At 37.7% G+C, this 23,140-nt stretch overlaps 1 protein-coding gene and 1 long non-coding RNA gene across 2 annotated transcripts in view; both read right to left on the bottom strand.

Annotated features, from left to right (window-relative positions):
- The window catches only part of SOX6 (SRY-box transcription factor 6), a 345,673-nt gene that overhangs the window by 307,501 nt on the left and 15,032 nt on the right, over positions 1-23,140 (bottom strand). The window lies entirely within an intron of this gene.
- Positions 7,140-11,353, bottom strand: LOC123021180. Its single transcript, XR_006414281.1, has 2 exons — positions 10,984-11,353; positions 7,140-9,171 (listed from the first exon to the last, which is right to left on the bottom strand). It is a non-coding gene; the product is annotated as an uncharacterized LOC123021180 (long non-coding RNA).

Here is a 23,140-nt window from a genome sequence, read left to right as displayed (position 1 = left end):
ATATGTTTAATCCAAACGTGATACATACCAACATAGTTATAAATTTATATATGTATAGGTATATGCAACAATGAACCAAGAAATATGCACTGTATGTACATGTATGGCCTTAATGTGTAAAGTATAAAGTAGTCATTATATACAGAACACTATTTATGCAACACAATTTATTTTGTATTATAGACCACTACTCTAGCTTGCTTATTCTTTGCAGGCCACCATATTTTCTTATATTATGGCTATCATATTTGAAAGATTGAAATATTTCTGAATTAAATCTGAACCTTGTTCTGCCATGTTCCTGTGCAGCTTTGTTGAACTCATTGGGTGAACAGAAAGGGGAAAAATACATAATAGGTTTGCACATCTGTTCCAGTAAAAGCTAAGCAGGACACTATTCCTCCAATATAAAAAGTAGATCAATTCTAATTCAATATTGATCATAATTTGTATTGGAAAAAGTTTTTAGCATATTTGTAGCCTGGAATACTTTAGATATTTTGGCCTACAACTCCCTTCAGCCCTAACCAGTATAGCTAGTGGTGAGAGATAAAAGAAGTTGTGTTGAGTTCTAAGTTGCCCAGTTTACATTGTTTCGTAGCATCTCTCCATGGTTTTGGACAGAAGTCGTTTCCATCCCTAACTGGAGAAGCTTGGAATTGAACCAGGCAGTTTTCCTACAGGACATATGCACTCTATCACTGACCTACATCCTTTCTCTGCAATTTCAAAATTACATTTTTTAAAAAAAGAGAGTGCCACCAAGTAAACATCCCATGGACGTATGTTAAAAGTAAAATTAAAGGCTCTAAGTCAAGTGCCTTGGAAAGGTTAGCTGTTGACAACACTGTGAGGCATGCATTATCACTATAAACGTGTAGAAACTAAAGACTGCTGTATCAGACAGCAGAACAAACAACAAACAATGGGCAACTCTGGTTACTAAGGGCCACTAACCTCAGAGATGATGCTGATGACAAATCATTCATTGGTGCAATATATGCTTAGCATGGCATTGTTGCCAGCACCTACAAAGGAGGCAGCACTTGTAAAAATGCTGGAAATACATTCCATTCATGAAGACACATGTTTAAAAGAAAATACTAACACAGTCAAACATACATGTTTCAATGTGCATCACACATGATTTTCACAAGTACCTTTCTAATGTTATTCCTTTCATGTTTTTAGAAGATCAGGATTTCCTACTTTAATAGGCAAACATCAAAGAAATTGATCCATTGAAATGAATGGGAACTAAGGAATTAACTATGTGCTTTATTTAAATGAACTTAAGAAAGCTCAATATCCTCCAGATAGTAGCCTTAGAAATTTGCTTAATGCTTTGAAAAAATGCGAAATGGGAAATAGTCTTGTCTGAGTTTGACTAAATGTCACTTACTTTTCTGTAGAATCAGCAATATAACCACATACCTTCAATATATAATACTTACCATATCACATGATATCTATAACACCAAACCATGGTTTGGCTGAGCTCAGATCTGTCAACTTCTGCTTCCCTCTCTGTCCATCATTGTCTCATCTTCCTTGTTAGGGCAAACCACAGTTTGACAACACCAGAAAACAATTGGTTTCTATTGCCATCTAAACCAACAATTTGAATTGGTATTTCCAATTGGATTTGGAGAGTCGATATAAACCATGGTTTGATAATTTGTAAAGAATGGAAATGTGTTTTTGCCAGCCAAAGAAATCAGTGGGCCATTAGTGTGTTAGACTGGGACTCAGGTGAACTAGGTTCTAGCTCCCACTTAGCTATGAAGTTCACTGGAAGTGAACCAGTAAGAAGCTCTGAGCTTAACCTTCCTCTCAAGGTTGTTGCAGGAATAAAATGGAGAGGAAACCCTTCTAAGCTGCTTGGGGTACCTTGCAAGAGAAAGAAAGGCAGGATATAGATGTAACACATTTATCATCATCAGCTAGAGTGCATGACTCGCATATGTAATAGCTAAACTAGCTCAATAGCTGAACTGAATCTCAGTAGCTAAACTTCAGCCATTACGTATGAACCAGCCCCGAATATTGAAAATTGTCTACGAAGAGGAAAGATTCATTTTCCTAAGAGGCACATGAACCATGGCAGGGTCCAAAGACCTCTGTACCCAAATATTAAAGACTAAAAGAAGGTGCATTTTAAAAGCTTGTGTTGTGTTGACTCATAATAACCAGAGATAAATCTTAACAGCAATATATGTTTTAAAACAGCCAATACCTTGTTCCTAAATGCTGCAACTGCAGTAACAGTCTATACAAGTCTCAAAAGAAGCAGCCTGTTCATTTTTAAAGGAAATTGACTGGCAGAAGTACGTTTAACACCGCAACTACTCTCTTCATTCTTTACTGAGTTTTGTAATACAGAAGGCTCTTAAACTGTGACTCAGTGCAAAACTAGCAGATTTCCATTAATATGTGGGTTGGCTTACCAGAATTTCTATGCTATGGATGAAATCATCACACAAGTGCAAGGGTCTGCAGGTGATCTCCTTTCTGAACACTGGTTTCCCTTTACAACTTTTTTGGTATCAGATATTAGCATACCTTCGTGATAAGGTATGAAGGTTGTTAACTATTTATTTAATTGGATCTAAAAGTTTTTTTTCCTGGATCTCCTGTGTTGCCTCAAGTCACTTTGATTTTACTTTCCATGAACATATTGATAAACATTTGCTTCCTTATATTCTTGTTTTGACTGAATGTCCTCACAAACTTCATGACACTTTGCCCTACTTTTTTATTTACATATAGCACTGTTGTTACTTTGGATCTTAAGAACTGCAAATACTTAACAAAAAGGATTGCACTTCCTCCTCATTCCTATTTAGGTTCCTGTGGTCCCCTGAAAAGCCTTCAGAGTTGGAGAACCCTCTGGTTCAATATGAGATATAGTACAAGATAAAGGCAGGTGACAGAAAAAAGTGGGAACAAATGTATACATATGCCTGCACGCACACACTGCTCTTTGGATGAGCAGAAGTGCTTTTTGAGGCTGCAAGCAGCCTTTTCTATTATATCTACTATTTAAAAATGCATTAGTGGATTTTGCTGCAGTTGATTTTAAATGAAATATAAATGCATGGGAGGTGTTGTTTTACTTGTAACTCTGTGCTATAATATAAGTGCCATTCATGTTAACTTTCTTCTGACCTTATGAAGACCAAAATCCCTATCTGGACAGAGAGAGCCTTGCTACAGTTATCCATGCTCTGGTAAGCTCTTGCTTGGATTACTACAATGTCCTGTACATGGGGCTGCCTCTGAAAACTGTCTGGAAACTTCAACTGATCCAAAGCAGCAATACTATTCATGGGAACTGGTTCATGAGAAAATATTTCACCAGTCCTCTTCCACTTGAAGTCCTCTTCCAGTTGGCTGCCAATTGAAATCCGGGGCCAATTCAAAGTGCTAGTATTAGCATTCAAAACCTGCATGGCTTGGGGCTCAGTTACTGGAGAAATGCCTCATCACATATGTACCTACCTGGACCCTGAGGTCATCTTTGGGTCTTCTCCAGGAGCTCCCTCCAAAGAAAGTGGGGTGGGTGGCTACCAAGAGAAGGCCCTTTTTGGTTGTGGCACCCCAGCTATGAAATGAGCTTCACAAAGAAGTGTGCCTAGCGCCTACTCTGTGTACTTTTCAGGGCGAGGTGAAGACTTTCTTTTCCTAGTATTTCAACAGTTTAACTTTTAACATTAGTTTTAATATTGCATTTTACTCCTGTATCATTGTTATGCCTCTATGCTGATTCAGTTGCAGATGCTATGGTTTTGCTTTTTATGTTATTTTTGCTGCTGTTTGCATGTTATTAACATTTATCAACAGCCCAACAATACAAATGATTTTAATGAATGAATGGATAAATAAATAAATTCTCGCTTTATGCTGTGAGTATTTCCTGTTTCTCTTCAACAAATTATTTGTCATTAGCACAATAGATCCAAAGAACACTGAAACTCCTACAGCTTTTGGATAATGCTTTCAGAAGATGGAAGGACATCTGTTCCAGAGACTTTGTATGTTACTCTTTCAAACACTATAAATGTATATGTAGTGTATAATGAAAAAGGAATTTTAAAAAAACCTGAATGGCTAATAAATACTAGCGATATTTATTATTTCTTACTTGTGTCTAGATTGAAGAAAGTTTAAGGAGCAGGAACACAGCAATATGTCTACCATGTCATCCATGCATACAGGACATTTCCTCAAGATTCCCCATTTCTGTGGAAACCTAGGCACACACCAAATAGCCAAACACTGCCTAAGTGCTGCAGTATAGATGCCAGGCCATACAATGGCTTGGCCTGCATGACATGAGTAGCAGGACTAACTGGTGTGCCTCTGCTCCCTAATCACACATTGGCCTATGATAACACAGCACAATCTGGTTGCAGCTGCAGAACCATAAAAATGTAAAATATCAGTTAAACAAATATGTTCAGCCCCAGTGGTTATGGGGAAAGCTGGAAAACAAGTGTGGGCTTTCTGATTATTTCCTAGCTGTCAGAGCACATTGGGACTTCCACTTATTCAAGACAGGGTTCTACCCCATAATATAGGCCTGCAACTATTCCTTACTTCCAACTCTTCAATCATACATATCCCCAGTACACATACATATATCATACATATCCCGGTACACAAACACCTTTAAAATAATGTATACAAATGACTGTCCCAAACAAATTATGCAGCATACCAGCTCACTTTACTGGGTATTTTTTTAATGGAAAAAGTTCTTGTACCCTTAAAAGAGCATTTTAATCAGGGATATATGGCCTTTGGAGCCAAAGGCCAATAAAAGTGAGAAAAGGGAACTTCCCTCTGTGCATATTGATCATGTCATGATTTTTTTTAAAATCATACTGTTTCCTCCATTTTTGAAATGCAGCACTGCAGCATAATGCCTGATCCTATTCTAAAAATGCTCAAGTATTATGGGTATACAATAAGGTACTGTTTTCTGTCACCTACAAGACATTATGAAAGCAGTGTCATCACAAACTGGTTCATATGAAAACAGAGGAAGCTGTCTTTTAACATCATAAAGACCAGTACTGTGATCTAATTCCAGAGAAGTGTGGTACCTTTAAAATAATCCAGTATTGAATGGGATTTGTTTCTGATCAGCCATAGAAGGCATGCTGTTAACAATGGAATTACACAAACAGCAAGGTATTCAAGGGGTTAAGCAAGCAAATGGGAGTACTGTTAGTGTATCTAATAATAGCTGGAACATATTATGAAAACCTGAAATTACAAGAACTGCATTTTCACTTTCTAGAGAACTGCTTCCAGTAGATTTAGAAGAACATGATCTGAAGAATCCAGAAATGAAAATGGCAGCAATATTTACAAGTGTATGCTTAAGGACATTTTAAATGTGTCAGGACAGGCATTCAACAGAATAAAGATGATAGTGAGGCAACATGAAGCATTCTATGTGAACCAACTAGAAGTCTAGCTGTGGACTGACTGAAAATTGCAGGTGCAGACTGGACAGGTGGGAAAGAGAAGTTCAAGGAAGAACTTTCCTTGACATTTTCTTTGGGAATCTGACCCATCTACGGGATTAACTACTTAAAAGGCAACTCACTGTAGTAGTAATGTGCTATGTGCCTAACAGATGTTACATGCTTCAGCAAATGTCTAAAGGATTCCTACTTTTAATATATAAAGCCTAGGGTTATTTCCGTCATTTTCTCTTTCAATATTCTCATATATTTTGCTTTAAATTTAAAAAAGCACATGAATTTAAAAGTATTGTTTCCCATCAAGTAAATTCTACTTATCTATAGAAAAAAGCCTTTGATTTTATACAATCCCACAGAAATATCTTCATATATCTCCACTTTCATGATTACTGCTCTTTGCATCAGATCCTAGTATGGACATAGAGAGACACCTGGATTTATGGGCTGAAAGAAGGCTGTGGGATTAACTGTACATCTGCTTCATTTTATTATGCAAATCCTTTCCTCCACCACACCTGGAGTCAGTTTTGATTGTACCTGGATGGTAACAAGTTGTGTCACGAACCCCACGAAATCCACTAGCTAAAAGTCTAATTCCTGGTTCATTCTAACCCTGATTCCAATGACCATCACTGAAAAAGCGTAGGAGTGAAAAAGAAGGGATCCATAAAATTGGCACTACAACGTGACACTAGTATTAAACTCTTGTTACAGGATGTCAAAACCAGATGACAGTACTTTATTTCCCATACTGTGTGGTTTAGTGACAGACATTTATTTTTATTACAGCATTCTCATGCGCCCTGGTACTGATCTGTAGGCACTGAAACAGGTTACAAGGGTGAGCCGCAATGATCCTGGGCTCTGTTAATGGTGAAGCACAAAATCCACAGTGAAGCACAAAACATACAAAACCCACTTGTCTTTATGAAGGGGATTACTAGAGCCAGCTGGTTATTCTTACTGACTTATGAGCACAATCTGATAAGCACCTGAGAGGAATCTCTTAAAATTATAGCCCTGGTGCATATTGTTTTCAGATAAAATTGCTGCTACAGCTCTAACCCTATTTAACTAAAATCCAGAAAAATATCCCTCAGCAGGGTGTACAATCCTATGTTCTGTTTCAGAACATTGTATGAGCAGAAAACAGGGGAATCCAGGAATAACAAGGAAAGGAAATGAGCAAACTATATCAACATTGTATAATTTAAATCTTGTTCATAAACCAGAAACTGTCAATGCCTTCCTGTTCAGTAGCCGACAAGAATATTTGCAAACACAAATACTGCTACTTCTATAGAATTTTAAAGAAAACATTTGTATGAATGGCCAGCAATACAGAAGAAAAATGTTAGTTACATAAAAGAGCTGTTTGATGTCTTCATTTCTATGTGGTTGAGGTTTCTTCATTAGAAAGAGATATTTATCATTCACTGCATTTCATAGCATACACATAGTAACACTCCAGGAAAATCTGATATCCAGAGTGGTTTTTATTCCAAGTACTGGCAGTGGGCTTGCACTTGAAGTCCAGGCAAACTTAACATATAATGAAAGCAAATATTTACAAAAAAATTCCCATCATCACATTAATATAAGGTTTTCTTGTTTTCAAGGTTCCAGCAAACAGATATGAAAGGATGATTTCAGTGTGTATTTTTATTTCTTAAGTATGTTCATCTATAAAAATCAAACCTTTAGGTAAAACAAATATGTTTTAAGAGCAGAGGAGGAATACCGAACAGTGAACTATGTGCTACACTTCAGACATATGTAACAGTGAAACCCTCTTTACATGTCAGAAAAAGCACTTAGCCCTTACTCTTATCAATAATGTTTTCATTTAAACTGTTCCTGTTATCAGGATCATACTTCCAAGATAAAGGGAATGTTACACAACTAAGTTAATATTCCTGAAGATGTACTGGAAGGGTTAAAATCAGAATTATTTGCATTCAATTTTCCAAAATACTATACTAATGCATTAAATAACCTTGATGCATATGGGCAGTGAAACCCTAGGAATAGCTACTGTGGTGTGCATAGAACTGCAGGTGTACCTAAGAGCATATCCTGCTGAAATGGAGGAGCTGCAGTTGCAAAGATTCGGACATAGTAACGCAACAAGATCAATAAGCCCTGATTCAGAAAAATAAAGCAGCATTCACATGCCACTGGCAGCATGTTTTCACTAAATTGGAGGCTGCTGCCTACAGTAAGGCTTCTGAGTCTTCTTTTCAGAAGCCACACTGCCAGCCAAGATACTTCCAAAACAAGAATCTTCACAAACAGCTTTTTATACAACAAACTACGAAAGGAACAAGAACTATATATACACAAATGTACACATAAAGGAACACTTTCTATCATAGCCTTATGCAAACAACCAACCCATGTCTAATCAAGCAAAATAAGATATAAATATTTCTTATTTAATACCTATTTATAAGTACCAGTATATAAATATTGCTACTAATAAACAAGATTAAATTTTGAAATCTAATATATCCATATTACCCTGTTGCTAAGAATACAGGACAGAAATCAAAATTTACATTGAATATAGGCTTAAATAACAGGACACTTACTATGACCCCAGTATTTTTTTACATATTTATTAAGGAAAGTAGCTTTATGGTAAAGCTACAATTAAGACAGCAAGGAAACAGCACTAAGTTAATATGTATTACAATTAGGGCTAAGCAAACCATAGGGAAAATGATGATGATGCTATATTTCAATCACAGCCAAATAAATATACAAACAAGAAGAAAAATGCAAATAGTTCCACAGAGAAGCCAAAATGGGGTTAATCCTTATTCAGGATGCAATCAAATGCAGTTACCTGTAACCTTCTGAACTCAGAAGATTATAGGCATCCCATGCAGAGCAGCCGGAGCAGGTTATACGCATATTTCTCCCACACTGCAAAACACTCTAGATGGCACATTTCAGACATGTCTAAGTGCCATGCCTTGGAGTAGAAGGGAAGGAATTACCATGGCTACACCAGTATCCTTCCCTTCCACCCTCACATTTGCAGCTTCAGAAAAGGAACCGGCATGGTTCTTCCACGGAGTCTGCAAGCAAAGGGAGGCCTCTGTATTCATGGAATACTAGCTCTAACCAGTTTCCAAGATCGAAGCTGGTACATGAATAATCCCATGGCCACTTGAATGCTGTCTAGTGACTGTAAGATTGTGCTGCCTGCTACTTCTCAATTATAGAATCATGACTATACAAGAACATAAGTAAATGTGTTCTTCCGGGATTCCAAAGAAGCTGGAGTGAGAAAGAACCTGAATTCCATCTTTCTGATTGCTCAGGTTAAGATGAGTAATTTTTTTTCGTACTTCCAGCAGATAATTTGATGTAATTTTAGGTTACAGAATGAGGACATCAACTCGGTGCCAAACACTGGAACTTTGTCCACTACTCATTTGTCATTGCACACTTAAATATTGAAAGACCTATAAAAACAACAAGAGAAAATCACTAGACACATTGATGGGGCATATTTTCTCCATCTGTGTCACTTTTGGCCACTACACTCATTTTTCAGTAATAGAAAAGCATGGCAGAAGGACAGTAACATTACATGTACCCTGTTGTTTTACATTTTCTATGACTATCATTGTGGGTTTGCTTTATGACATCTTGGACTTGATGGTATCTGAAAGCAAACAAATGAGACAGACTGACATTTTTGTTTGATACAGAGGAAGTGGCTTTTCTACATAAGGTTATTAATCACTGCCTCTATTTGCAGTGCCTTTGCAGCATGTATGTATGTATGTATGTATTTAAAATATTTATACCCCTCCCTATATGCAAAAGCGTCTCCAGGCACCTTTCAAAAATCAAAACAAACAATCCAACAGTTAACAATAATTAAAAATTGCATAAAACCAGCAATAACAGTTCACAAATGAAAACAAAATCAAAACAGAATCAAAATCAAAAACAAAAACAGGAGCAAAATCAAAATGTGGCTGTGAAATAGTTAAAATCAGATTAAAATTCCTAACATTTAAAATGGTAGGCAAATAAAAAGGTTTTCACCTGGCTCTGAAAAGAATATAAAGTCGGCGCCAGGTGAACCTCTCTGGGAAGCGCATTCCATAGTCTGGGCATCACCGCAGAAAAGGCCCTCCTCTGGGTGGAGACCATCCTTACCACTTTCAGGTTCCCAGAGAAGAGTCTCTCCTGCAGATCTTAAGGGGTGCAAGGGATCATAGGAAGGAGACGTTCCTTCAGGTATCCAAGTCCAAAACTGTTTAGGGCTTTATAGGTTAACACCAGCACCTTAAATTGGGCTCAGACTTCAATCGGGAGCCAGTGAAGCTGACAGAGGACCACCGTTATAGGAGAATAGCGACCGGTCCTTGTCAGCAATCTTTGGCAGCTCTATTTTGGACCAGGTGAAGTATCTGAACCATTTTCAAGGGCAGTACCATGTAGAGTACATTACAATAAATTAGATCCAAGTTCTGTCCAAAGAGATCTTTCCTGCTCTTTTTTAACATACCTTCTAAGTGAAGCTGTGCTATTTTAGTAGAATAAAGGTTAGTACCCAAGTTACAAATGTCCAGGTTACAATCGACCTGTACTTACAAATGCATGGACTGCCATATACCTTATATGAATATCTCTAGAGAAAAGTCATAAGTATCTCTAAGGAATTTTGTAATGCATTTAGTGAGGCATCATCAGTGTTCCCTAGAGATACTCATGGCTTTTCTCTAAAGATAGAGATTCACTAGAGGTATTCACATATTAGAGATAGTCACAGTTATCTCTAGGGGAGTACACAATGCATTTGGCAACGCATCTCCAGTGGCCATGTAGTTCCCTAGAGATAGTCCTGGAAAGCCATTTCCTTAGAATAAATATTTTCACCTTCTCCAACTAGCTCTTCAACACCCAGAAAACATGTTTGCCCCTCTTCCACATAAACCTTGCACTCCATCAGGAACTGGAACTGGGAATTCAACAAATGCTCAGCCACCTCTTCCCATGAACACAGATCTATTAAGACTAATTTGCCATGGATTAAAGTGTTTTGAATGTAATAAGCAAGCACTGGACTATATTGTCCTAGCAGTCCATTATCAGAAAACTCTGGAAGATAATGAGGGACTGGTAAGTCACTTTAAAGATCCAAGTTATTTTCTATTGCTCTTACATTAAAATTAAAGACCGCAGACAATGAAGCTCAAACATACATTAAGCAAGGCAAAAGAGGTAAGTTACGGCATTTTTTTCAATACTGTGTACCTACACACATACACAAATACATACAGAATCTCTCTTTTTCTCACTCACTCTCTTCAATATCTGTAGTTACTTTATTATTACTGTAATATCATTATTACAGTGCTGTATCATGTTTAAGATGCTCTGGTGAATATGGAAGTGTTCCTTAAGTGTTTTATACACACACACACAAGACAAACATTTAGCTTACTCATGTGATCCAACTTACATACAAATTTAACTTAAGGAAGGTCCCAGGAACGGAACTCATCTGTAACCCAGGGACTACCTGTAGTTCAAATATACAAGAAGAAACAGCCCTATTTCTGCATTCTAACATAATATCCCATTCTTAACCCCACCCTGTAAAACTTGTCTGAAAAATCACAAGTGAAACTGAAGGATCACACTGTCTAAAGAGCCTGTAAACAACTGTGAGTGAGGAATCATTAGCACACAATAAATACTCCATGCAGAAAAGCTCTAAGAAGCAGATAGCTGAACTTTGAGCTCTGCAAGCTCTAGAAAGTTCCTTTTGTGAGACAGCTGACCTCCTTCCAAGGAAATCAAACCTGTATAAGCACAGAGGTTCTGGAACTTCTCACCACTTGGAACACCATATATTGAAAGTATAAACTAAGGGCAAAAATAATGTTGTGCAGTTTAAGAATAACATGAGCAGTCTTGCTCACAGACCAAACCTGCTGCAGGATATAATGTTCCACTTTAAATACCCAAATAAAATTGGTTAATTTAAGCGACTACCACCTTTGTTCATTGTATATAATGACATGGCCTTCAATGCATGCTTTAAAGCACCTAGACTGGAATGTTGGGAGAAAGCAATGAAGCCCTTTTATTCTGTATGGTAAACAGTGCTGAACCATTTGTAAGCACCACATAAAAAGAGGACATTTATGAGACATAAAGGTATCTCATAAAAATGTTATAAATTAGGAGATACCTGGCCATATCCCAGAAGAGATAATCCTTACAAACATGCAGAAATGTTGCAACCTGTACATGAATGTCAGTGATAAAGTATATTAAAAGACCTTTTTATTTTTCCAGTGTTTTAATAGTTTAACTTTTAAACTTTTTTAGTATTCTATTTTATTCTGTCACACTGCACTTCTATGCTGAATCATAGCAATTGCTATTGCTATTACAGTTTTGTTATTTTAAATTCATTTGTGTGTCTCTTTCTATTTTTTAATTTAAATTTTGTTAATTGTCCAGACAGCCTTGGCCACAGGACACTATAAAAATGAAATAAACTATCTTCTGAAATTATTTATTTATTTAAGTCCTTGTGCTGGATTGCTCATAACTTCAGAAACTAAAATAAATTTTCATGGTGTGTTTTCTTGCCTCTGCACAAACATTTACGTACACACTTTTATTCTGCTGAACAAAGATATAAAACCTAATTTTCCCCACCACCTCAAGCTGCCAAAGTACAAAAGAAAATGCAAAAAAAGTCTCACACAGATGTAGTAAAATACTAGATTTTATCTTCTGGCAGGTGCTCAATATGCAACCCACATAATCACATGTTAATGACTGGAGTGTGTTAATCAGCATGCATACCTGATTTCTTCTCATCGAAAGGGGAAAGAAACCAAACAATTTAGAGCATGTAAATCTGTCTGCTTTCAAAATACACATTGTAAATGCACAGTAATGCGATGGAAAAACAGCTTCCAATACTGCTATCCACAGCTGATAAAGCAACTGTAAAGGATGCAACACCTATAAGCTTAACCGTATCTAGATGAAAGCTGAAGGTCCTTATGCGGTTATATGTTAATAAAAAGACAAAGATTTCAGAGTTCAACCCTTTCTAGAAACAGTATCTTCTCATTAGAATATTCTTCTATTTCCTAATTCCCTGTGGTTACCCAGCAATGGCATAAACATTTTCAACATTCTACTTCAAAAGTTGCAGAGAGTGCTTGTTTTGCTAACAAGGTTGAGACCTGGCAATTCTAGTCATTTTTCTGTAATGTGTGTATATATCAATTTATTTGCTGTACACACGCCCAGATAAGTGTGTACAGGATTGATGGAGAAACAGGAAGTCAGAGAGAAAAGGAGAGAGCAAAAAGCCTTGAACCATTTCATTAAACTAATTAAACTGCACTACTAGAAGAACTTACTAAGGTATATTATACATGATGGGGCTTACTTATCAATGCAAACAGGGTAACACGGCTTGGATTGTCACCTTATTCTATTTATTCTTATCTATCTAAGCACATCCTTCATGACAGAAAGCATCAGCAACCTGGAGGTGGATGTATGTTCTAGTCTATGTCTGTAGGACTCTACAGGAAAAATAGCTGGTGGAATACTTCCTCAGAGAATGGAAGATTTTCAGGTATCCCTTTATGGATACAGATCCCAAACTGGACTGTACAGCAGCTAAGATCTTTGCTGGGGCTACTAACACGTTCTTTCAAATTAGCTTTATTAGGCCAATAGCAAATTGTGGCCAGATGTACATTATCTGGCTGTAGTGTCGTATGTATGAAATGGCACGTGGCTGCCCTGTTGCCAACAACTTCTGGAATACGAAAACTGTTTGCAATATGCCTGCTATATTCAGCGCAGTTATCCAGTCTCTGCTAACAGAAAACATACATGCAAAACGAAGGTAAAAGTGTTGCATATCTCAATTGTGCGATACCTCCATGCAAAAATAATCCTCTGACCCACCAATTGCACTTACAAAACCATCTCATCTTATTCTTCTGTATAAAAATTACCTAGATAAGCAACATAATTTAGCATAACAGTATATATATTCATGAAACGGTGTAGAAAAGCTAAAGATGAAAACCTGACAATTGCACCTTTAAAGTAGGCAAGTCTATACATAGAAGAGAAATGATTTTGCTAACCCTTCTCATGAGGCAAACTTAGGCTTAATTTGTAATCAATGCACCCATTCAGCTAATTTAACATGGACAACCAATGTATACTAAATATAATATAGCCCACATATTTAGATGGAAAATCCAAAGAACAGTTATCTAGAAGTAAACTGAATGGAAACCAACTTTACATTGATACAAGTTAATCTGTTGTGCTAATTTAAAATCTCAAGTTCTGCTAGCCCTTGAAGCCAGAAGGGCCGTATCTTGCAGAAGCAGACCCAACTAGATTCACAGAATTGGTTACTGCCCTCAGATGCCCACTCTCAGCTTTGAAAATGCCTCTTCTTTCTCATATGCTAATAAATGTCCACTTCATCCATTTTTCCATCTAGCTCCATCTTTATTGTCCTTCTCTTTGCTTCTCTTATTCTGTACTAGTATGTTTGGACTTTGAAAGTAAAATCAACAGTAGCTGAGAGGAGGAGTTCAATGGTGGAACAGGAAGGAAGAAGAAGAGGAGGGAGTGGAAGCATGGAGAGAGCAAAAAGCCCTTGAACTAAAAAAACAAACAATCTTAATAAAGTACACTTAGTAAAGAGAAGTGCTCCTTTGATTACATAAACAGTGTCACCTGAAATATGGTGGCAGTAAAAGAAAGAAGAAACTATTATCCACAGCCAGAAATTGATGAGGTACTATGCCTGTCTAGAAGACAAATGTTCATAGTTTGTGATGGCAGGATTGTATATTCACTTCAACTTTTAGCACAAGTCTTTAGCAGATACTGTTGCTTAAGGATATCCATCAAAAAGGAGGAGGAGATGATAAGGAAAAGGAAATCTGGAACCACGATGCCTAACTACAGCTGCCTCTCAAAAATGTTTAGAAGAGCATTAGATCAAATGCTTATAAAATACAGTTGAGAAAAATAGAAGTACCCTATACTGGACATGTGTTGAGAAGGTGAGAGCCACTATGAAGATGGCCAGACCATAGGATGTCAGATGAGTCAAGTGCCTCTTAATATGGCTAACTATCTTTCCAAATTCTGTGCACAGTTGTTTGATCCTTGTGAAGCACTAAACCACAAACAATGAGCAAACCCAGGGATGGGCACAGAACCAATAAAGTTATTCAAAACAATAAAGAAACCCATCATCTGGAATGCCTGAATACTGAAATATTACAATCCAGCTGATCAGTTGGTAATGCACTGTGATGCTTCAGAAGCTGTTCTTGGAGCAACACTAATGGAGAACTTTTATTACATAAACAGTATCAAATGAAGCATCTCTCAAGTTTTGTCATGTGGCTTTTTTTCTTTCAGTCTATATACCTATATATTCTTTAGTATATAATCCTATACATGTTGAGACAAAAAGTCCTATAATTCTCAGAGTGTCCTAACTTGTATGGCTAGCTTAGAGGGACACTGAGAACTGTTGAACTTTTTCTGTCTAAACATGCATAGGATGGCACTCTTAGACCTATAGGAAAGATAAGATCAGGGACCACTAACCAGAGACAGAATGACTAACACATTTCCAACAATAATGCCATTTGTTCTATTTATACAGTGGTGCCTTGTACCTCGAAGGACCCTAAGTTCAAACATTCCAGAGTTCAAATGCTAAAATTGAGAATAAAATCGTTCTGAAGTTTGAACAATGCTTCTAAGTTCGAACTGCACGCACAGTGAAAAAAATGCAGTCATTGAGAAATTTCATCTGTTGTGTGCCCACGTTTTCGATTGTTCTCAGTGCCTTTTTAGTGCATGTCTTTTCAATCATTTTCAGTGTATTGGGTGTTGTTTAGGGTCTTGGAATGGATTGATTCACTTTCCATTATTTCTAATGGGGAAAATTGCTCCAGACTTCAAATGATTCAGAGTTCAAACAGCTCATTAAAATGGATTAAGCTCAAAGTATGAGGCACTACTGTATATCTATATTCATTCCTACACAGTAATTTTGTCTCTTCCATCTATTTTATTCTCTTTAAACTTCAATTCTAAGCACACTTACTAAGTAGTAGGTGCTAGTAGACCCACTGAATTTACTTCCAAGGACCCACATGTATATATTGGGCCATTGCTCTATTTACAGTCACTATTTAGGCAGATCCTTTGAAGCAGACAGCATCAGTTATCTGTAGTAAGATTTACACAACAGATGTGCCTTCTCCTGAAATTGTCTGAGGAAATGCAGTTCTGCCTGTAAGAGAAGAGGAACTCACGGAAATATCTGAAAACCAAAATTATGTGAGACAAATTATGATAGTTAAACTAGCCAGAACTTTGGGACTATTGCAGGGGACACAGAAATACAATACACATATTATCAGTTTCCCTTGAAACAGTAATACTACTGTAAATGCCTTGACAACTACACTATACCTGTTACGTTGGTCCACCCCCAGAGACTGATGAATCTAGATAGATTTCTGAGAGCTCTGTGGAGTAACTGGCTAGCATGGTTGGGGCTCCTGTTGAAGCCCAGGCCACCCTATGGAATATGGAGATGACCCAGGAGGCTGACATGATTGCTCCCAAGTGCCTTCTACTTCCCTGCAAAGCACATCTGGCCCCCTGGTATATAGTGGAGCTGAGCATGAGGAAGCAAACCAGGAGAAGACTAGCAGATAGGTTGCAGAAAGTTAGGTATAAATCTGACTGAACACAGCTTAGAACTCATTATTGGGTCTAGTCCATGGCAATTAAAGTGGCTAAGAAGCATTTCTATACTATTTATGTTCTCAGAATAGCAACCAATGGAGTTTTCCCAGGTGGTTCAAGGCCTTTTATGTGCTTGCTCCAAAAAAAGAACCTCCTGAACCCCCCTCAGCCTGCTACAATGGGTTTGCTTGTTTGCTTTATTTCAAGGATAAAATCACTCATATACACTCTGACTTGGAGGCCACAGTTACTACAGTACTGACTTTGTATGTGTCCAGCGTGCCAACTGGTCTATCTCTGCTGGATGAGTTTCTACCTTCACAGCCTAATAATGTGGACAAGATGCTTGGCCAAGTTCAGCCTACTACTTGCTTGTTCAAGCCTTGCCTATCTTGGCTTACGGTAAGATCTAGGGAAGGGATCAACAACTGGGTCCTAGAGGCCATAAATGCCTCCCTGAGAGAGGGAGTGGTGCAGATTACACCACTCCTAAAAAAATCAAACCTGGATCCAAGTGACATGAATATAGACCAATAGCTAATGTCTCCTTCCATTGATCAAGCCAGTGGTGACCAAGCAACTCCAAAATCTCTTAAATTAAATGAATCATCTTGATCCATTTCAATCAGGTGTCAGGTCTGGTTTTGTGCCCAAGACTGCCTGTGGGATGATCTTTGTTGAGAGAGAGACAGGGGAAGTGTGACCCTGTTGATTCTCCTGGAACACTCAGTGGTTTTTGATACCATCAACCATGGTGTCCTTCTGGAGTGGCTTGCTGGGTTGAGAGTTGTAAACAATGTATTGCACTGGCTACAGTCCTGCCTAGCACACTGTCTCCAAGTGGTGGTGCCCAGAGATTATCTGCACCATGGCATTTATGTTATGGAGTTCCACTGGGTTTGATTTTATTCCCTATCCATTTTAACAACTACATGAAATAGCTGGGAGAGGTCATCAAGAAATTTAAGTGTCATCAATATGCTGATATTTATTTATTTAGAAAATTTCTATGCTGCCCCATGATACTCTGCTCTGTCTCTCATTTTCATCTGAGCCAGGTGTGACTGGGTCTCTACCCTCAAATGATGTCTGGACTAGGTAACGGATTGGATGAGGGCCAAGCTCAATACCTGATAAGACGGAAGTACTGTTGGTGAGTAAATCTACATTTCAACTGGAAGATTGTAATCTTGTCCCTCTAAAGGACAAGGTACATAGTCTGAGGACACTCCTGGATTCCCGAGTTCTCCCTGGTTGCCCAGGTGGACTTGGTTGCCAGAAGTACCTATGCTGGTCAACATTTTTAGCACTCCATTAATATTAGGATTAGGGCAAAAGAGCTATTGCCTCTTTAAGACAGGTGAATAATTCAACTAGCAGAAGCCATATATGAGACATAAACATAAAACAAAATTAATGTACTGCACATGACAGAAACTAAAGTTGCAGTGAGACACACATTCCTGGGAAGTGAGTTCCACTGAAATCAGTAAGTGGAATTGGGCTCTAAAATCACTATTGATAATCTCAGCTCTTTAAATGGGCAGAGCAAAGCATCCAATATACAAAGAACATTCATGATATTGTTTACTACCAGCTACAGTATTAACTGTTAAACTTTCTTATTTGTTCCTTTAACTATTGCCTTTTTGCAAATATTCCAATTCACTTTAAGCTTCTCTTAAGCTTCTACATTGTTTCAATTAAGAACTCAGGTGTGATCATTCCTTAAGAACGTATGATTTAAAAAGCAGGAAACCTTCACTTGACTCCCACTTCTAGTGAAAAGACAATGAACACAAGGATACTACTGTCAAAGGATAGACATGTACCATCAGTATATCCAACTGTGCAATGGGAATGCCCTCCCTATTCACAATTGTTTTAGATTTTCTTTACAGTAAAACACAACAGGATGGAGATGAGATACTTGAAGCGGAAGCCACTCCAGGTCTGACATGACAGTTGTTACACATTGCTGAATCTGTCAAATGAAGAGCAAGCACAAAAGGAATTTCCAAATGCAGCTGCTATTTCCCATTTGTTAAATCCTTTTATTATACCATAGAAGTACACAGCTGGGAAATACTATAGAGTGGGAGTTAAAACAAAATATTTTGGCTTCCAGACATTCAGAACACACAAAGGACTCAGTGAAAAGCAATTCCTGATATCAAAAGGGAGTGAAAGTTTGAAAACATTTCTAGTAAATGTGTAGGGTTTGGTGGTGGTGGGTTTTTGTTTTTATTTTTAATGATAACATGACATTCAATATAGTATATGTTACTGTCTTGTTATAACTCAGGAAGTGCTGCATGAAGAGAATGCTGGAAATTAGTAATTTGTTCAGACCTATTTCCATATTCCACTTTCTTTTTTTAATCTCTCACAGCTGTGCATGGTGGACACACAGACTTCCATTCATATGTTATGAATTGGCCCCAATATATAACTGTTTGCATGAGTGATTAACTCTTAGCAGCAACACAACATCTCTGAACAAGCTTGTTTGAACATGCAACATCAATTTTAACAAGGAAAGATCTGTACAACTCCATTCACAGTGGATTGTGTCCCAAATTACCAGGGTCTCCATCTTGCCAGGATCACATTTTAGCAACATGGGAAAGACATTATACTGGATCAGATAATCTATCTAGCTCAGTACAGCTGGCACTGGATGACAGTGCCTCACTAGGGTTTCAGGCAGGAGTCTTTTCTAGTTATATCTGGAGATGCCAGACATTGAACTTGGGACCTTCTCTATGGAAAGCATGTCCTCTCCCATGGAACCACAGCCCTTTCCTTAGTTTGTTCATCCCCTGCCATACCTGCTGGGAATGGCTGATTTATTATCTGCAACATTTTAAATATTTCTTTAAAGTTGTTTTATAGTGATAATTATAGTGCACAATTTATTGGCTGCATGAAACTCTTTCAGAAATAAAAATCAAAGTAAAATGTACATCAGTGAAGAGAAGTTTCTCGAATGCTTTTCTGTTTATGATCAAGCCACTCACCTGAGTAGTAATTGCTCAGATCAGGGCAGATTCCTAGCAATTCACAGCAGGTAACTGTGACTGCATACTCTTGGGATTTTTAATATGATCTGAGTTTAATCCAGACACAGCTAATATTAACTGCAGGTGTAAGGCTTTTGCTCTGTAGAGGCAAAAGGTGACTTCAGTTATGTTTTTTAAACTATTAACTCATCTGAAATTTTAAGCATTCTTTTATGCATCCAACACAGGATTAGCTATGATTAAGCCCATGCCTTGCACAAGCTGGGTTCACTCCCTCTGCATTGGATATAGGACATAAACTATTTTACCAATGAACAGACATATGATATTTTTTTTCTTTTGACAAATAGGCTTGCCTGACATTTTCAAACTACTGAACTCAGTAATAAGATTGCAGCCTTACACTCCTGAAAGCAGTAACACCTAGTCTGTCATATTTTGTTTATATTTAATTTTTATTAATATTTAGCCTGTTTACTGTAGTAATACTTCTAAGCAGGTTCCATATGAATATTTAAAATACAGTATATCCCTATTCTACAAACTGCTTTTTTCCTTTCTTCTTCTTTTTTTTTCTGCTTGGACTCTATATAGAACATTTTGAAAGCTTCATAACTTCAGTTTCTACTTCGAACCAAATACTGTCAGTCACAGCCAGTCCTTACTTAGGTGAAATCACTTGAAGAATTATGTATGGCCTACTGGATCTCTCCGTAGGGACATGTGGTTAACTGCTAATGATTTTATCCAAGAAAGCTGGGATATTTTCTTTTTCCTGACTGGAATATTTTTTCTGAAACAAGAAAAGTGAAACCAGAATACTAAGTCATTGAACAAAGTTCATGGACCTGTTTCAGAAATCTGATAATGGGAGTAACTTATGGCTGTTTTAGTTTTTTGAAAATGCACCAACTATAAGTTGATTTTTCTTTTCAAAAACCCAGAGACATAAATCAAATAGAAGATTTGCAAATGTAGGTTAAGAATATGTTGTCTTCCTCTCCCCACCATTTCCTTACAAGTTTGGTTCGTTTAAAAAAAAAATGCTATTTTTTCCTCAAAAATAAATTTAAGCAAACAGTTCAATTACTATATAAGTAACATGTTTCACAACATGACTATACTGTTAAACTACTGAGGCCCTAACGTATAGATACTAGAACACATTTTTTGTCATCATACAGCTTGAGCAGATAAGTAGTGCCCTGGGGGACATAGCAGAATTACAAATCCTCTCACTCAACTCTCACGGGGGCATACATTTTTACCCTACTATCAGCCCATCTTCAATTTCTTAGATGAAGTCTGCAAGCTACCTCAAACTATGTGTCAAGAACATTAGCCTTGGGGAACATTTACTCAATATCTCGCTATCCAAACAAGTTCAACAACTATACCTTCACAGACCTAGCATGAGAGGAAGTGAGCACAGGCGGAGAAAGAGCAATGCATTTTCATGAGGAGGCCTACACAGACTTCGAACCAGGAGGGCAGGTGGAGAAAAGCATGTCATAGCAAGCACAGTGTGATCCATGTAGAGACACCATGCTGGTGCTGTGCTCCTTCTCTAACTTTGGAGTTAAGAAACTGCATTCATTGACAGACAGAGAGGCAGAGGCAACAGCAAGAAAAGGCAGCACTGTATAAAACGGCTCTGAGGCAGATAAGTAAGCTGCCCAGAAATGCTAAGCCAGTATCGAAGGTAAAATGCACCAGTGCTTTGCTGTATAGCAGGGGTGTTGAACCTTAGGCACAGAAAGGGCAAATCTGGCCCTCCTACACTCCCAATCGGGATCTTTTGGGATTGCTCAGATGGTCACAACCTCTGCCACAGCGCTAGGTGGTTCCTCCTGCTCCTCCCCTGCCCACCAATCATTTGGTGGTTCTCAAGCTTTTGTGTGTCTGATTCCCCACATCTTTAAATGGGTACTCTGCTAAAGTTTAGTTTCTGATACAAAGAACTGTAATCTAAAATAACCTGATATTTTTGGCATGTTGACTTGATTTTTGCTCCACCTACACTGGAATGTGCCCCCGCCCATTTTTTTCTCTCTTAACTGGATTCAATATAGCAACTTTTCTGAATTGAATTCTGTATAACAACCAAGTAAACCAAAGCAGACATACCCTCTCTGAAAGCAAAAGCAGCACATAGCCAACAATGTTAGCAGCCACTGGCAGCCCTGGGTACAGCTAGATTTTTTTCTGTGCTTCACATTCCAAAGGGATGTTACCGGATTGGCTTATACTATATTCAAAAATAGTTAACCAGTGTAATAGTTCTCTTTTTTCTAGTGTGAAACACATAAATTTCTCACAGAAATTGAAGTTTTGCCATGAGACCTACATTTTGACTACAGATAGTGTTACATTTTAGTCACTTAATGGGCTCAACATACAAGGAAAAGAATTTAGACTAAGCTTTTGGAAGAACTTCCTGATGGCATGGTTTGACAGGGAAGAATGGTTTGTCTTGAAAGGTGGTGGACTCACATTAGAGGCTTTAAAACAGAGGCTGAAGGACCACCTTTCAAGGATATTGAAGTAGTGGATTTCCTGCATCAACAGGGGACTGGACATGCTGGCCTCTAAGGATGCTTCCCACTCTATGATTCTATGACCTTTTCCACATCAAAGTTCTCACACATTCCCCCTTCTGTTTCCTGAAAAGACAATGCTGCTAGATTGTATACTTGCACTGGCTAAGGTATATCTTGTTACTTTCATGGCAAAGGAAGGAGTCATAATGCAGAAGTTCTACGCATGAAAATGCAAGAAGCCGTTAGATTAGTCTTCCCCAAAATCGTGCCCATCCAGATGTTTTGGAGCTTAACATTCAATAGCTAAAGCCAGCATGGCCAATAGTCAGAATGTCGGAATCTATAATCCAAAATTCCTGGATGGTGCTAGAGTGAAGACTGCCCTATACGGCAGTAATCTTAATCTATCATTATACTGTCTGTATGTAGATGACACTTGCCAGTGTTCAACATACGTATTATATTTTGTGTCTCTGTTAGATCTTCTGGACCTTTAAGATCAATGTGCAAAACTACTTGGACAATATGATAGTATTTGCAGGGGATGGGGAGTACATTTTTTCAATATTAGTATAACTAAGTGAAGGCTCTACAGCTGAACACTAAAAAACTAAAATGAAGAATGTCCATATTATGTATAAACTGCATGATAGCATGTACAAAGGGAGCTCCTCTACCATTCAGAGACTGTCACTGAGTAAATCCTTATACCACATGCTTGAGGGGTCAAAACAATAAGATTTCCTGCTATACAAAATGGATTGAGCTTTACTGCACTTGAAAATGTATTATAAAAAAAGGAAAACCATAGAACCATATATGACTGTTTAGTTCCCTGAAGAATGCAGCTAAGAATGGGTAAACATACAATGTTCAAACTTGTCAAACTTTCCTGAATTGCTTCTTTACGCTCAGTTTTCTACATTCATGTTGCAATTGGGGGAAATGTGCATTTTTATATGCATACCCAAGATGTGTGCTCTTTCCCATAAAGTGTGAAATGCAGATTTTTCTAGTTGACTTAGAGATTCAGAAACAAACCAACATGTTTTCTGAAAATCCACACACGCTTGCACTTGTGGGTGTGAGCAGGGCTTATTGAAATATTTTGTGAGCAGGAACAAAATTTGTGTACGTGTGTGTATGCAGCCACATCGGCTTGATGAATTAGTTACAGAGACATCATGACTGGAAGCATAATATGATATTAATTAAGCAAACAATACTACGGTTTAAACTGAGAAATGGAAAAAAAAAAACTTTTATAGCA

The sequence above is a fragment of the Varanus komodoensis genome, unplaced genomic scaffold (genome assembly GCF_004798865.1).
Source record: "Varanus komodoensis strain SLA01 unplaced genomic scaffold, ASM479886v1 scaffold16, whole genome shotgun sequence".
In the NCBI taxonomy this organism is placed as follows: domain Eukaryota; kingdom Metazoa; phylum Chordata; class Lepidosauria; order Squamata; family Varanidae; genus Varanus; species Varanus komodoensis.
This window is presented reverse-complemented; position numbering and strand designations above follow the sequence as displayed.